Genomic DNA, 5,838 nt, shown 5'->3' with positions numbered 1-5,838 from the left:
TCATCCCCGTTCTTGAACGCTTCCGCTCGCGATCTACAAGGTACGTAGATGCATCTAATCACTCGTTGCTAGATGAACTCCTAGATGGATCTTGGTGAAACCGTAGGAAAAATTTTGTTTTCTGCAACGTTCCCCAACAGTGGCATCATGAGCTAGGTCTATGCGTAGTTCTCTTGCACGAGTAGAACACAAAGTAGTTGTGGGCGTTGATTTTGTTCAATATGCTTGCCGTTACTAGTCTTATCTTGATTCGGCGGCATCGTGGGATGAAGCGGCCCGGACCGACCTTACACGTACTCTTATGTGAGACAGGTTCCACCGACTGACATGCACTAGATGCATAAGGTGGCGAGCGGGTGTCTGTCTCTCCTACTTTAGTCGGATCGGATTCGATGAAAAGGGTCCTTATGAAGGGTAAATAGCAATTGGCATATCACGTTGTGGTCATTGCGTAGGTAAGAAACGTTCTTGCTAGAAACCCATAGCAGCCACGTAAAACATGCAAACAACAATTAGAGGACGTCTAACTTGTTTTTGCAGGGTATGCTATGTGATGTGATATGGCCAAAAGGATGTGATGAATGATATATGTGATGTATGAGATTGATCATGTTCTTGTACAAGGAATCACGACTTACATGTCGATGAGTATGACGATCTACAAGGATGATCATGGAGCCCCAAGATGGAGATCAAAGGAGCTATGTGATATTGGCCATATCATGTCACTATTATTATTTGCATCTTGTTTACTTAGAATGACGGTAGTGAATAAGATGATCCCTTACAACAATTTCAAGAAGTGTTCTCCCCTAACTGTGCACCGTTGCTACAGTTCATCGCTTCGAAGCACCACGTGTTAATCGGGTGTGATAGATCCTTTCGTTCACATACAACGGGTGTAAGAAGTCAAGAAGGAACATCAAGTGTTGATGATGAATAAAACCACTAAGTTCAAGAAGGGCAAGGGTAAAAAGAACTTCAAGAAGGACGGCAAGGAAGTTGCTGCGCCCGGCAAGCAAGCTGTCGGGAAGAAGTCAAAGAATGGACCCAAGCCTGAGACAGAGTGCTTTTATTGCAAAGGGAAGGGTCACTGGAAGCGGAACTGCCCCAAATACTTAGCGGATAAGAAGGCCGGCAACACCAAAGGTATATTTGATATACATGTGATTGATGTGTACCTTACCAGTACTCGTAGTAACTCCTGGGTATTTGATACCGGTGCCGTTGCTCATATTTGTAACTCACTGCAGGAGCTGCGGAATAAACGAAAACTGGAAAAGGACGAGGTGACGATGCGCGTCGGGAATGGTTCCAAGGTCGATGTGATCGCCGTGGGCAAGCTACCTCTACATTTACCTACGGGATTAGTTATAAACCTCAATAATTGTTATTTAGTGCCTATATTGAGCATGAACATTGTATCAGGATCTCGTTTAATACGAGATGGCTACTCATTTAAATCCGAGAATAATGGTTGTTCTATTTATATGAGAGATATGTTTTATGGTCATGCTCCGATAGTCAATGGTTTATTCTTAATGAATCTCGAGCGTATTACTACACATGTTCATAGTGTGAGTACCAAAAGTTGTAAGGTTGATAATGATAGTCCCACATACTTGTGGCACTGCCGCCTTGGTCACATAGGTGTCAAACGCATGCAGAAGCTCCATGCAGATGGACTTTTAGAGTCTCTTGATTATGAATCATTTGACACGTGCGAACCATGCCTCATGGGAAAAATGACCAAGACTCCGTTCTCAGGAACAATGGAGCGAGCAACCAACTTATTGGAAATCATACATACTGATGTGTGCGGTCCAATGAGTGTTGAGGCTCGCGGTGGCTATCGTCATGTTCTCACCCTCACTGATGACTTGAGTAGATATGGGTATGTCTGCTTAATGAAACACAAGTCTGAAACCTTTGAAAAGTTCAAGGAATTTCAGAGTGAGGTTGAGAATCAACGTGACAGGAAAATCAAGTTTCTACGATCAGATCGTGGAGGAGAATACTTGAGTCACGAATTTGGCACACACTTAAGAAAATGTGGAATAGTTTCACAACTCACGCCGCCTGGAACACCTCAGCGTAATGGTGTGTCCGAACGTCGTAATCGCACTCTATTAGATATGGTGCGATCTATGATGTCTCTTACCGATTTACCGCTATCCTTTTAGGGGTATGCTTTAGAGACTGCCACATTCACTTTAAATAGGGCTCCGTCGAAATCCGTTGAGACGACACCGTTTGAATTATGATTTGGGAAGAAACCTAAGCTGTCGTTTCTAAAAGTTTGGGGATGCGATGCTTATGTCAAGAAACTTCAACCTGAAAAGCTCGAACCCAAGTCGGAAAAATGCGTCTTCATAGGATACCCTAAAGAAACTTATGGGTATACCTTCTACCTCAGATCCGAAGGCAAGATCTTTGTTGCCAGGAATGGATTCTTTCTAGAGAAAGAGTTTCTCTCGAAAGAAGTAAGTGGGAGGAAAGTAGAGCTTGATGAAGTATTACCTCTTGAACCGGAAAATGGCGCAACTCAAGAAAATGTTCCTGAGGTGCCTGCACCGACTAGATAGGAAGTTAATGATAATGATCAAGATACTTCTGATCAAGCTCCTACTGAAATTCGAAGGTCCACAAGGACACGTTCCGCACCAGAGTGGTACGGCAACCCTGTCTTGGAAATCATGTTGTTAGACAACGGTGAACCTTCGAACTATGAAGAGGCGATGACGGGACCGGATTCCGACAAATGGCTAGAAGCCATGAAATCCGAGATAGGATCCATGTATGAAAACGAAGTATAGACTTTGACTGACTTGCCCATTGAACGGCGAGCCATAGAAAATAAATGGATCTTTAAGAAGAAGACAGACGCAGATGATAATGTGACCATCTATAAAGCTCGGCTTGTCGCTAAGGGTTATCGACAAGTTCAAGGAATTGACTACGATGAGACTTTCTCACCGGTATCGAAGCTAAAGTCCGTCCGAATCATGTTAGCAATTGCCGCATTCTACGATTATGAGATATGGCAAATGGACGTCAAAACGGCATTCCTTAATGGTTTCCTTAAGGAAGAGTTGTATATGATGCAGCCGGAAGGTTTTGTCGATCCTAAGAATGCTGACAAGGTGTGCAAGCTCCAACGCTCGATTTATGGGTTGGTGCAAGCATCTCGGAGTTGGAACATTTGCTTTGATGAGATGATCAAAGCGTTTGGGTTTACACAGACTTATGGAGAAGCCTGCGTTTACAAGAAAGTGAGTGGGAGCTCTGTAGCATTTCTCATACTATATGTAGATGACATACTTTTGATGGGAAATGATATAGAACTCTTCGATAGCATCAAGGCCTACTTGAATAAGAGTTTTTCAATGAAGGACCTTGGAGAAGCTGCTTATATATTAGGCATCAAGATCTATAGAGATAGATCAAGACGCCTCATAGGTCTTTCACAAAGCACATACCTTGATAAGATTTTGAAGAAGTTCAAAATGGATCAGTCCAAGAAAGGGTTCTTGCCTGTTTTGCAAGGTGTGAGATTGAGTTCAGCTCAATGCCCGACCACGGCAGAAGATATAGAAGAGATGAGCGTCATCCCTTATGCATCAGCCATAGGTTCTATTATGTATGCCATGCTGTGTACCAGACCTGATGTAAACCTTGCCGTAAGTTTGGTAGGAAGGTACCAAAGTAATCCCGGCAAGGAACACTGGACAGCGGTCAAGAATATCCTGAAGTACCTGAAAAGGACTAAGGAAATGTTTCTCGTTTATGGAGGTGACGAAGAGCTCGTCGTAAAGGGTTACGTCGACGCTAGCTTCGACACAGATCTGGATGACTCTAAGTCACAAACCGGATACGTGTATATGTTGAATGGTGGAGCAGTGAGCTGGTGCAGCTGCAAACAGAGCGTCGTGGCGGGATCTACATGTGAAGCGGAGTACATGGCAGCCTCAGAGGCAGCACATGAAGCAATATGGGTGAAGGAGTTCATCACCGGCCTAGGAGTCATACCCAATGCGTCGGGGCCAATCAAACTCTTTTGTGACAACACTGGAGCTATTGCACTTGCCAAGGAGCCCAGGTTTCACAAGAAGACAAGGCACATCAAGCGTCGCTTCAACTCCATTCGTGAAAATGTTCAAGATGGAGACATAGAGATTTGTAAAGTACATACGGACCTGAATATAGCAGATCCATTGACTAAACCTCTCCCTAGGGCAAAACATGATCAACACCAGAATTCCATGGGTGTTCGATTCATCACAATGTAACTAGATTATTGACTCTAGTGCAAGTGGGAGACTGTTGGAAATATGCCCTAGAGGCAATAATAAAAGCATTATTATTATATTTCTTTGTTCATGATAATTGTCTTTATTCATGCTATAACTGTATTATCCGGAAATCGTAATACACGTGTGAATACATAGACCATAATATGTCCCTAGTAAGCCTCTAGTTGACTAGCTCGTTGATCAACAGATAGTCATGGTTTCCTGGCTATGGACATTGGATGTCATTGATAACGGGATCACATCATTAGGAGAATGATGTGATGGACAAGACCCAATCCTAAGCATGGCACAAAGATCGTGTAGTTCGTTTGCTAGAGCTTTTCCAATGTCAAGTATCTTTTCCTTTGACCATGAGATCGTGTAACTCCCAGATACCGTAGGAGTGCTTTGGGTGTATCAAACGTCACAACGTAACTGGGTGGCTATAAAGGTGCATTACAGGTATCTCCGAAAGTGTCTGTTGGGTTGACACGGATCGAGACTGGGATTTGTCACTCCATATAACGGAGAGGTATCACTGGGCCCACTCGGTAATGCATCATCATTATGAGCTCAAGGTGACCAAGTGGTTGGTCACGGGATCATGCATTACGGTACAAGTAAAGTGACTTGCCGGTAACGAGATTGAACAAGGTATTGGGATACCGACGATCGAGTCTCGGGCAAGTAACATACCGATCGACAAAGGGAATTGTATACGGGGTTGATTAATCCTCGACATCGTGGTTCATCCGATGAGATCATCGTGGAGCATGTGGGAGCCATCATGGGTATCTAGATCCCGCTGTTGGTTATTGACCGGAGAGTCGTCTCGGTCATGTCTGCTTGTCTCCCGAACCCGTAGGGTCTACACACTTAAGGTTCGGTGACGCTAGGGTTATGAAGATATGTATATGCAGTAATCCGAATGTTGTTCGGAGTCCCGGATGAGATCCCGGACGTCACGAGGAGTTCCGGAATGGTCCGGAGGTAAAGAATTATATATAGGAAGTGCTGTTTCGGCCATCGGGACAAGTTTCAGGGTTATCGGTATTGTACCGGGACCACAGGAGGGGTCCCGGGGGCCCACCGGGTGGGGCCACCTGTCCCGAGGTGCCACATGGGCTGTAAGCGGGTGCGCCTTGGCCTATATGGGCCAAGGGCACCAGCCCTACTAGGCCCATGCGCCTAGGGTTTCCACCACGGAGGAGTCCAAGTGGTGGAAGGCACCCCGAGGTGCCTTGGGGGGGAGGGAAACCCTCCCCTGGCCGCCGCACCTAGGAGATCAGATCTCCTAGGCTGCGCACCACCCCCCCTTGGCCCTCCTATATATAGTGGGGGAGAGGAGGGATTTCATACCTCAGCCTTTGGTGCTTCCTCTCTCCCCGTTACGTCTCTCTCTCGCGGTATAGGCGAAGCCCTGCTACTGTGACGCCCTGCATCCACCACCACGCCGTCGTGTTGCTAGATCTTCATCAACCTCTCTTCCCCCCTTACTGGATCAAGAAAGGAGGAGACGTCATCCGTTCTGTACGTGTGTTGAACG

The sequence above is a fragment of the Triticum urartu genome, chromosome 7A (genome assembly GCF_056163025.1).
Source record: "Triticum urartu cultivar PI428250 chromosome 7A, HENAU_Tu73, whole genome shotgun sequence".
NCBI classification, from domain to species: Eukaryota; Viridiplantae; Streptophyta; class Magnoliopsida; order Poales; family Poaceae; genus Triticum; species Triticum urartu.
Note: the sequence above shows the minus strand (reverse complement) of the source record.